Below are 11581 nucleotides of genomic sequence, written 5' to 3'. Positions count from 1 at the left end.
ACCAATACATAGAGTAACCGGGGTCTTCTACAGCTATCTGGTTAGCTTCTGCCACAAGGATTCGATAGGTCCTGCAGTTCTTCGAGAGGTTGTTGTAGCAAAATCCCTGGCAGGGCTTCTCCACCTCGCAGATCGCAGCGCATTGGATCTTGTAGGAGAGAAAAACAGAAGAGAAATCAGTTTCCTTCATCCCTGTTTAGTTTTCTGTAAAAAAAAAGCAGTTGTGCAGGCTTTGTCTGTCCGTCCGCACTTTTTCTGTTTGCCCTCAGATCTTAAAAACTACTGAGGCTAGAGGGCTGCAAATTGGTATGGCGATCATCCACACTCCAGTCATCGAACATACCAAATTGCAGTCCTCTACCCTTAGTAGTTTTTATTTTATTTAAGGTTAAATTTAGCAATAATCGTGCATCTGGCAACGATATACAACAGGCCACCACCGGTCCGTGGTTAAAGTTTAATGGGCCGCGGCTCATACAGCATTATACCGAGACCACTGAAAGATAGATCTATTTTCGGTGGCCTTGATTATACGATGATAGAAAACTTACTTGCGCCGAAGAAACTTCGGCGCATATTTTACATGTTTATATAGTAAAGTGGAGGAAAAAAGAAAGTTGTTTGCGATTCTCGTTTAAAAATATGATATGGTACCACCGCTACTGCTGCTTCTGCTATGGTTCCAACGAGCAGCACTCCTCGTGGTGTGTGGCCAGGTTATGTCATCTAACACGCAGTCATTAACTATAAAAAATACGCTTGTTGCCAAGTGGACTTGTTCCTCAGTGCAATGGATATCAATACTCCCGTTGACAAATTAGATCGATACATTATACGGATCAACAGCAATTTGGAAGGAGAACCACCCTCCATCATGGGGACTCTTGTCAGAGGATAGCTATTCAAAATAAGGATTTTCTTGCGATATGGGGACTCTTGTCCCTTGACAACTATTTAGAATAAGGACTCTATCCCGGAATGGAGTTTCATGTCCCTCAACAACTATTTAAAATAATGACCCTCTCGCGAAATGGATACTCCAAAATGAAGACTCTTGTCCCATGACAGCTACTTAGAATAAGGACCCTCTTTCGAAGTGGAGACGCTTGTCCCTCGAAAGCTACTTTGAATAAGGATTCTCTTCCGAAATGGAGACTCTTGTCCCTCGAAAGCTACTTTGAATAAGGATTCTCTTCCGAAATGGAGACTCTTGTCCCTCGAAAGCTACTTTGAATAAGGATTCTCTTCCGAAATGGAGACTCTTGTCCCTCGAAAGCTATTTAGAATAAGGACACTCTTACGAAATGGAGACTTTTGTCCCTCGAAAGCTACTCTGAATGACGATTCTCTTTCGAAATGGAGACTCTTGTCCCTCGAAAGCTACTTAGAATTAGGACCCTCTTCCGAAATGGAGACTTGTCTCTCGAAAGCTACTTAGAATAAGAAATTTCTTCCGAAGTGGAGACTCTTGTCCCTCTAGAGCTATTTAGAACAAGAAATTCCGAAATGGAAACTCTTGTCCCTCGAAAGCTACTTAGAATTAGGACCCTCTTCCGAAATGGAGACTCTTGTTCCTCGAAAACTACTTAGAATAAGACCTTCCGAAATGGAGACTCTTGTCCCTCGAAAGCTACTTAGAATAAGGACCCCTCTTCAGATATGGAGACTATTGTCCTCGACAGCTATTTAGAATGTGGACTGTCTTCACAAGTGGAGACCCTTATCCCTTAGCAGATATTGAGAATAGGCTTGTCCCTCGATAGACATTTAGTATGTAGACTCTTCCAAAATGGAGGTTCTTGTCCCTTGACAGACATTTAGAATAGGTTTGTCTTACGACAACTATTTAGAATGTGGACCCTCTTCCAAAATCGGAGACCCTTATCCCTCAACAGCTATTTAGAACTCTTCCAAAATCGCAGACCCTTATCCCTCGACGTCTGTTTAGAATGTGGACCCTCTTTCAAATTCGCAGACCCTTATCCCTGGACATCTATTTAGAATGAAGACCCTCTTCCAAAGTCGGAGTCCCTTATCCCAGGACAGCTATTTAGAATGTGGACCATCTTCCAAAATCGGAGACCCTTATCCCAGGACAGCTACTTAGAAAGTGGACCCTCTTCCAACATCGAAGACCCTTATCCTGCGAGAGCTATTCTGAATGTGGACCATCTTCCAAAATCGGATTTAGAATGTGGACCCTCTTCCAAAATCGAACACCCTTATCCCTCGACAGCTATTCTGAATGTGGACCCTCTTCCAAAATCGGATTTAGAAAGCGGACCCTCTTCCAAAATCGAACACCCTTATCCCTCGACAGCTATTCTGAATGTGGACCCTCTTCCAAAATCGGATTTAGAAAGTGGACCCTCTTCCAAAATCGAAGACCCTTATCCCTCGACAGCTATTCTGAATGTGGACCCTCTTCCAAAATCGGATTTAGAAAGTGGAACCTCTTCCAAAATCGAAGACCCTTATCCCTCGACAGCTATTCTGAATGTGGACCCTCTTCCAAAATCGGATTTAGAATGTGGACCCTGTTCCCTAGTTGGAGACCCTTGTCCATCGACACTATTTAGAATGTGGACCCTCTTCCAAAATGTAGACCCTTGTCCCTTACACCTATTTAGAAAAGTCTTGTCTTTCGAGAGCTATTTAGAATGTGGACCCTCTTCCAGAATAGAAACCCTTGTCCCTTAAAAGCTATTTGAAAGTGGACACTTCCAAAATGAAGATTATTGTCCACTGACAGTTATTTAGAATAAACTTTTCCCTCGACAGCTATTTAGAATGTGGACCCTCTTCCAAAATTCAGATCCTTGTCACTTGACAGATATTTAGAATAGGCTTGTCCCTCGACAGCTGTTTAGAATGCGCTCTCTTCCAAAATGGAGACCCTTATCCCTAGACAGCTATTTAGAATAAGCTTTTCCCTCGACAACCATTTAAAATGTGGACCTTCTTCCAAAATGTAGACCCTTGTCCCTTGTAGGAATACAGACAATAGCTTGATAAAGCAACTATTTGGAATGCAAGAGAGGTATTAAGAAAGCACCCCCAAAAAAGGAATAGGAATGGTGCAGTCAGTTCCCCCAAAATACTATATGGAACTTGAACGAGGTATGACAAAGGCCACAAAAGATCCTGAAATACTGGTCCTTGCACGATTCTGTCTCTCTTTCTCTCGCTCTCTCTCTCTCTCTTTATCCTCTACCTGACTGTGAGAATGTTCGCGTGTGATCATATGACCATCTCACAAGGTTTAAGTCTAATAAGGAGTCGCTTGACCATATCTGAGGTATTCTTGCAGACAGATTTTGGTATTGTAAAAACTCCACTTTGAACTCGTGGAACCTTTCCCGGTAACTTTATAATTATTTAACTATATGATGTAATATCTAACTTTAATGTGAACACAAAATTCATTGCGCTTGCTTGTACAAACGAAAATCATAATAATGTGCTATCTTGGGAAACATTGTGGTAAAGAAGAAAGTTACAGAACCATACAAATTTTAATGATGATAATGAAATCAATACCTTCACACACACACACACGTATATATATACATACATACATACACACACACACACACACACACATATATATATTTATATATATATATAGTTTCTACCAAAGGACATTTCCCCCTCAGGTGGCACAGAGCCAATAGGTGTTGCCCTTTCGGTTCTTGATAGGTCTTTAGGGATGAGGTAATGGCCCTACGTTCTTCCTTTGACCCACAGCTGACGCTGGCACCCATTAACAGATGGGTCGACTGGTAGGGCAGGCCGGGATCTACTACGGACCTTTCTCTAGAGAGGCCAAAGCTCTACCAGTGAACAACGCCAATGGCAGTACTGTAATTTCATAAAACGATACGACAGGATCAAAGGAAAATTAGATAAATGGATGAGTCAGGAAATAAATGAATGAAAAATAAATAATTTTCTGGACGAACGATGACCTACCCTGTTCCTGACGGAGATTTCGAGACTTGCTCCCTCGGCAGGGGGACAGGAATTCACTTGGATCCTTTCTAAATGAAAATATCCAGAACTGACAGAAAAGATGATCGTCACCAGAGCGGACGAGACCAGCAACCGAGCCATTGCATTGGCGTCCTCTTCGCTGGTGGACTTTCGTCTGAACCCAAGACCTGTTCAGTAACGAACGTGGCACGCATGGCCATCAGAAAGAGAGAGAAAGAGAGAGAGAGAAAAAAAAGCCTTTCCTTTATTTTTTCCTTCCTTTTCCGTTCCTGGTAATTGATCTATGCATATGAAAACAGATGAAGTGCTAATACTCTACACCACTGCTGATATGTGTATGTATGTATGTATGTATGTACATGTATACATACACACACATATATATATATATAATATATACATACATATACATATATATAGGTCTATATATCTATACATATACATACATACATACATACATACATACATACATATATATATATATATATATATATATATATATATATATATATATATATATATATATATATATATATATATATATATATATATATCACACATTACCACAGGTGAAAAATAAGAAACAGGGTGTAGGTCTGACCGTTTCTTATTTTCACCTGTGGTAATGTGTGATAAAATGAATCATATACAAAAGTGATAATAATCATATATATATATATATATATATATATATATATATATATATATATATATATATATATATATATATATATATATATATATATATATATATATATATATATATATATATATATATATATATATAATATCAGCATACGCATTTCTCCCTGAGATAGCCTAATGGTTTACAATACGTCTTTTCAGGTGTGGCTGCTACCCTGCCCCTGCCACACGGATGTTCAAGGGTCTTATGTTTCGGAGGTATCTGTCATTTATTTCATTACACCCTAAATCCATCCACGTACTGACAAGGCCCAACGTTCTTCAGTCTTGCTAATGATTTCTTAACTGCTATTGTGCCTGAGTCGACCTAACACTGGAATATGTAGCCGGGAGAGTGTCGACTGCGGTGGGTTGCCCTTAGGATGAATAGAATAGAATTTTGGCCCAAGGGCCAAGCGCTGGGACCTATGAGATCATTCAGCTCTGAAACAGATATTGACTGCAAAAAGGTTTGAAAGGTGTAACAGGAGGAAAACCTCGCAGTTGCACTATGAATCAATTGTTAGCAGAGGGTGGAAAGTAAGATGGAAGAAAGAGAATATGAGCGGAGGTAGAGTAAGAGGAATGAAAGGGGTCACAGCTAGGGGCCGAAGGAACGCTGCAAAGTACCTAAAGTAATGCCTACAGTGCACCGCATGATGTGCACTGACGGCACTGCCCCCCTACGGGGCACTTACGACGAATAGGACATCGGCTTAGCAACCTCATCCCCAAAGGTTTGATGAAAACCACAAAGGTAGCAGTGTCTTGTGGGATTGTACAAAAGAGGAACATTTTCCATTTCTAAGGAACATGACTTGGAGCTGGGCGAGGAGCAGCAAATTTCCACAAGGTCTGTGGTTCACTCCCTACATGCCCCTTAATAGTCCACTCAGGTTTAAATGAGTAACAGCATTTGCTGGGGTTAAAAAAATGGCGTAGGGATAGCAACTGCATCCTTAAAGACATGCTGAGAAACCGGTGGCTGTTCTCTTCTAGTGTCACCCCCTTCAAAACTGATAAGATATATATATATATATATATATACATATATTTTTACGTTTTTCCGTGGTTTGGCTTGAAATATAGCCTGTGAGACAGGCAGCAACAATTTAAAGTAATTTAGCCTTGTGATTCTGACTGTGGGCATGGAAACAAAAAGAGGAAAACAGCGAGAATTTCATATGAGCATAGGCTCTGTTGCTTTGAGGGAAATATTATCGTGAAACACGTAACATTTATGAGTGTATTTACATGTCATACAGACTAAGAGAACCAGGATTGAATGAACTAGGAATCTGTCATAAACAGAGAACACTAACAGATCCTGAACAGGAGATATGCATTGCACAGTGAATATGCAGATAAAAGAATAATGAATTGAAGCTGCACTGAGGTGCCAAAGGAGTAATAAAGAATTAATACTAAGCCATGGCAGTGCACGGACATTAGACAAGGGTGATTGGCTTTCTTTAAGAAAATATTATGAGACAAAAAGCGTGACTGAAATGGGGCTCTTCCAGGGCACTTTACTCAGCAGATTTTCCAGAGGCGCCGAGAAGGCGGCAAAGCGTGGATGACTTGCAATTTCCGAGGGCGAAGCTCTTCCACGTGGTGAGATGGCGTCGTAAAGGGCAAGGCGACAGAATTTTCAACCCAAGCAATGGCGTGTGGCTCGAGAATACGTTGAAGGGCACGAGGAGGCAGGCTTTGGAAAGGGCCATCGGTTAGGATGCAAGGCATCAGCTGGTGTGTTGAGGACGCTCTCACAAGTTCACCCATATCTTCCAGCTCGCTGCAGCCGAGACCTCGTGCTTTTGCCTTTATCCCTCCTATGGGCAGGGGGTGCGCCCAACACAGATGCTTGACTCATTGCACCCTGCCGCCCGCAGGAGGTTTTGGCCTGTAGGAGAAAACGCCTGGCCAGATTACTTTTGCCTCGGAAGGAAAGATCTGACAAAAAATGGGAGCGCTCAATCTTTTAAACCTTTGTTTTTAAGTCGAGCAGACAGATGGTCTATCGATCGGCCGGCTGGCAGTAAATGAAATCAAATCACCAACAATAAAGGAGGGGGAGGTAATGGTTACCAATTCTGCAATCATAATACCTCCCATACAAGATGATGTACATACCTCTGTGCAATAATTTATATTCATAAATGAGCGCAAATGCTTTAATGCCACTCACATTCCTGCCTTGCAATGAACTACTCCTATGGTTTATAGTTTGGTTACTTTTAATAACACATTGGGACACTTTTCGTTAACAGAACGCAAAGTGATTTAAACACTTGCAAAAGAATAATTACTTTAGATTTGGTTCACCCACTGGTAACCTTGCAAAGTGACTCGGAACAATTGTGAATTAATTAAGATTATAGGACTACATATATGAGAAGGCTATGGCTAACAAATGAAAAGAAATGGTTATTGTTCAAGAATTAAAATACACGGTTATTTAATTTTAGATAAATGCATGCGGTTAGTACAATCTGTCTTGAAGAGGCTGTAAATGAAAACAGCGCTTTAACTTTTGTAAATGACATCCCTACGCCGACATACTGTAAATGACTATACATGTTCGCATTGATAATTTATATCTCTGCTTTAACGCACTTGGCCCAGCCATCGCTCAACGAAGTTGAGGGATGACCCACACACCGGAATTTGACAGTCGTGGTGGCGAGAGTATTCGCTGAGGTTTTAATTCGCTAACCTTAACCACGCTAATTTTTATGCGCTCACTGCCTACTCAATGCTATGACGGGGCGAAAGACAAAAGATGTGGGGTAGGACAAACAGAGATCTTGGAAGGAAATGGAAGGGGAAAGGGATACATAACAAAAGGAAATTACCAAGACATTACGAATGAAACTTGACCGTATATGAAAGCAAGTGACACGGTCCTCAGAGCTTACAAAAGGGCATTTAAATCATGCGACAAGAGTTTATGACTCGCACCATTAAAATAAAGATAACCAAATGACTAAAAAGAAGGTAAATGATATTAGCAAAAGAGCTATGAAAAAAGAGTGAGGGTTTTGTGTGTTAGGCGGGAATTTGTCGTCCACGCCGCAAATTACGCCCGACTATCACTTCAGTCCCAGGAGGAAAGTGCACCAAGGGCGCGAATTCTTCCAGGAGGCTGACACGCACGCCCGGTACAAGGTATGGGCGCAAGGGCGTGCCACTTCACTCTGTTATTCTCACGATTTATACATTGTGTGGGGAATGGTATCCCTGCATGACTTCCTCTCTGTGGTGATAATTTAAGGGAAGATTAATAGCGTGATATGGTGATAGAAGTTCCTGGAGGAACGGAGGAAGATAGAGGAGGGTCTGACGTCCCTTCTGGATTAGGGGTGCCAAGACCTTCGAAAATGAAATGGTGGCACAGGTGCCATGGGAGCTCTGCAGAGCTCTGTACCATGGAACGTCCCACGCCCGTAATTTCGCCTCGAGTCTTCTTAATGGGACAGTCGTCTCCGGCCGGAAGCGGAGGGCCCGCGACCGAGGGCTGCACGGAGTACCACCTGGGCCTGCTGATGCGACAGCTGACGCAGGAGTGTTCCGCGGAGCCCTACCATGATCCGTCAGCGTTCTTGTAGTTCATCGCGCGGAGATACAGGTGCATAATCCTGACTTGCAATTGCGTCGGCGACGGCTGAGGCAGAGAGGAGGCGGTCGGGTGGCGTGAGCGCTCAGGTAACGGCGACCAGCTCAGGCACGGGTTACAGGCCGCACTCCGCAGTGAGCTCGCGGTGGCCGATAACCACGACCGACGCCGGTAAAAATGGTGTCAAAGAGGGGGGTCTGAGTTGATCCCGTGAATGGAGATCGGCGACGCCGGCGCTGGCACTAGGCAGAGTCAGGCGCTATCAGAGGTTTCTTGGGTCACGGTCAGACGGACGGTTTGGGCCCTGCTCGGGCATGGCGGCACCTGGCAGGGACTGGCATCTCCTGAAGGGAGATTTGATTGGGGCCCTGGCACTGGCACTGGGGCAGGGCTGGCATCAACGGATCAAACTGACGAGGCCACCGTACATTGTACTCAGGTGGCACTGTGGGACTAACAACTTCTGGTACCCTTAGGAAGCTAGTCTGGGATGGAGGGAGAAGCTGGGAGGATTATCATACCATGTGAATGGATCTGGGAACAGAATCAGATCACGACTTTGGGACTGGTGTCCACCCAGACACTACAGAACTGGGAGATGGCTTGCTACTGCAAGATTGCAAATTTTGGATTGTGAGGTCTTTGTGAATTTCTAATCAACTGTAGGAGTATCATTTTAAATTGATTTATTCCTCTAATGTGATTCGAAGCTTTCGCTTATTGATCTATAGCTCCGTAGGGGAACTCTGTTCCTCCGGATGAGGGAGACGCAGCGCCCGAGTCTCGAGGCAGCAGTGACTCGGGCGCTGGCTGCTACTCGTGGAAATAATGATGCTGCGCTCTTCGGGCGGAGGCCACGACTGGGACCTGTACCAAGGCGCACAGTGTGGGGAGTAAAGGATTGCTGTCATGGCATTTGCCATGTGGGAGAATGGCCATAAACCTTGCACGCCAAAAGGTCTGGCTAGCTCGCGCTGCTCCTGTGGAGGGCGCAGGCGAAAGTTATTTGTCGGTTTTCCGGGAGAGAGGCTTTGCTTTCTGTTCCGGCACTGTTCGGAGGAATGCCCTGTTTTTCTTGCAATATTAGCGTGTTAGGCTTGCCCGAGTTCACTTGGAATTTGAACCTCCCAGAGGGACGATTTATCTTTCCATTTCATGGATCCTCTGAGGTGTGAGTTTCCCACATGTCTGTTATTCGGCAACACCTCCAGTGAGTGTTGAGCAGCTTTTTCCACTATATGGAGTGGCGAGGCAGGAGGGGCGGTGAGCGCAGGAATGCTCGAATTTAAACCGCTTGAGTACTCCCGGCGGGCGTAGTGGCTCCTCTAACTGAGCCATTTTGTCAGCGCCAGCCTGGGACTGTACTCAACTGGACCAAGCCCACACTGCTTTCAGCGTTTTCCAATGCTCTCTCCACTGGTCAGAATTCAGACAGAACTGCTTTCATGACGCTTCCCAGTTTCCGGACCGCTCATGGGAAGGGCGTAGAGGCAATGCAGGGCCTCCGCCCAGGAATTTAGTGAGAACAAGGAGAGTTCCAAGGAGAGATCGAGCACTCCAGGACTAAGCTCGGCCTCTTTCAAGCCATACTTCAGGCTCGGACTGGGCCCATTTTGGCATGAACGAGTGAGCTTGGCTGAGGGCACTCATCCCCGCGGCAGGGGCGGGGGGTGGCGCTGCCGTTTTAGCACCTGAGCTCATGGGCGCGTTTCTCTCTCCTCACGCTCTCTCCTCTCTGCACGTTCTTTTTCCTCCCGGTTGTTCTTGAGCCATCTGTTCCCTCTCTCTCTCTTGCACGCTTTATCCTTCTCCTGCTCTTGGGCAACTCGTTCTCTCTCTCTCTCCTCACGTCTCTTGCTCCTCTTCAGCCTTGGCATCGCCCATCAGCTTGAACCCATGCTCTCAGATCTTGCCCTCGATAGTCCCATGTCCCTTCCCAGCTGACATGTAGAATTTGAAACTCGCTTTGTTGGGCTCTGGTATTAGCCATTTTGAACAATGGTTATATGATATGTCTGAAAAAGACTCAGGTTGTCTGAAAAGACCACCAGGTAACTGAAGTACCAATTGTTCAGACTGCAGGCAGTAAGTCTGGCTGAGGAGACTTTTTGCAAACATGCCTCGAAAGACGGGTTTGTTCTCTTGGCGTAACGAATTTGGGCTGGCGCGCCTCGGTCGTAGTTGGATTTGTGAAGTTAAGGAGTTGTTCTTAACGAATCAGACTGATCAGTCCCGTAAGGGCTTGGGGATGTGTGAACCATACCATATAATGTCTCAAAAGGACTTGATTTTGGGTTCCCGCAGGAATGAGAAATTCTCGCCACGCAAGACTTTAGAATTTTGTATGAGTCTCTTGAGGATTTACTTGAGAAATTTCACACGCGCGACGTAGGAATTTTAGGAGTCTCTGAGGACTGGAGTTTGAGGAATCTCACACGCAAGGACGAGAATTCCAGGAGTCTCAAGGACTGGAATTTGGAGAAATTCCTCTTGCCACGTGCGACGTAGAATTCTTAGGAGTCTCTAAGGACTGAATTTGGAGAAATTCTCGCCACGTGCGCTTAATGAGAATTTTAGGAGTTCTGAGGATTGGAAATTGAGAAATTCTGCCACGGCGAATGAGAATTTAGGAGTCACGTAGGACTTGGAATTTGTGAATTTGAGGAATTCTCGCCACGACGACGAGAATTCTTAGGAGTCACTTAGACTTGGAATTACTTATCTGTCCTTTAGACTTAGAAATTACTAACGTGGAAACCCAAAGAGAAAATGAATGGGGAAAAAATGCTACACGCTGGCACAAGTGTGGGGTGGGGGTGCAGGTCGTTTGGCCAACAATCGAAAGAGGTGTGTATTTTTAGATTCTGGTGAATGAACCCGTATATTTATACTGCCTAGGATTCGGGAATTTCCCAGTCGCCTGAGATAACAGCAATAACGGCTCAGTAATTTTCCTATAAGCGAGTTTAAATTTTCGCTTTCCTCACGACCTAACTCGAATTCTGACTACACTGAGAGAATTGTCAGCAATGCAAGCGCTGACTGCCGTGTCCCACGTGGGAATTTTATTCGCCTAAATAACAGTTCGCTAACTAAATGCGAAGTAAAAGATCACAGAGGAATTTCTTTCGCACTATTCCTCGAAGCAAGGATATGGCAAAGATTTTAACACAGGAATTTTCGCACTATTCCTCGAAGCAAAGGATGGTTAGCACTGGTTATTTCCTAACTACCTATCCTGAAAGGCATGCATTAACGAATCTAATACGGCGGTTCTTTTCTCTCAGT

General features: G+C 44.2%; 1 long non-coding RNA gene across 1 annotated transcript in view; it reads right to left on the bottom strand.

Annotated features, from left to right (window-relative positions):
- LOC136846522 (uncharacterized) overlaps positions 1-11581 on the bottom strand; it is a 104619-nt gene continuing 93038 nt past the window's right edge. Inside the window, exon 4 of the long non-coding RNA XR_010855429.1 lies at positions 1-148. This is a non-coding gene — a long non-coding RNA (uncharacterized lncRNA). The remainder of the gene's footprint in view (positions 149-11581) is intronic.

The sequence above is a fragment of the Macrobrachium rosenbergii genome, chromosome 15 (genome assembly GCF_040412425.1).
Source record: "Macrobrachium rosenbergii isolate ZJJX-2024 chromosome 15, ASM4041242v1, whole genome shotgun sequence".
Taxonomy (NCBI): domain Eukaryota; kingdom Metazoa; phylum Arthropoda; class Malacostraca; order Decapoda; family Palaemonidae; genus Macrobrachium; species Macrobrachium rosenbergii.
This window is presented reverse-complemented; position numbering and strand designations above follow the sequence as displayed.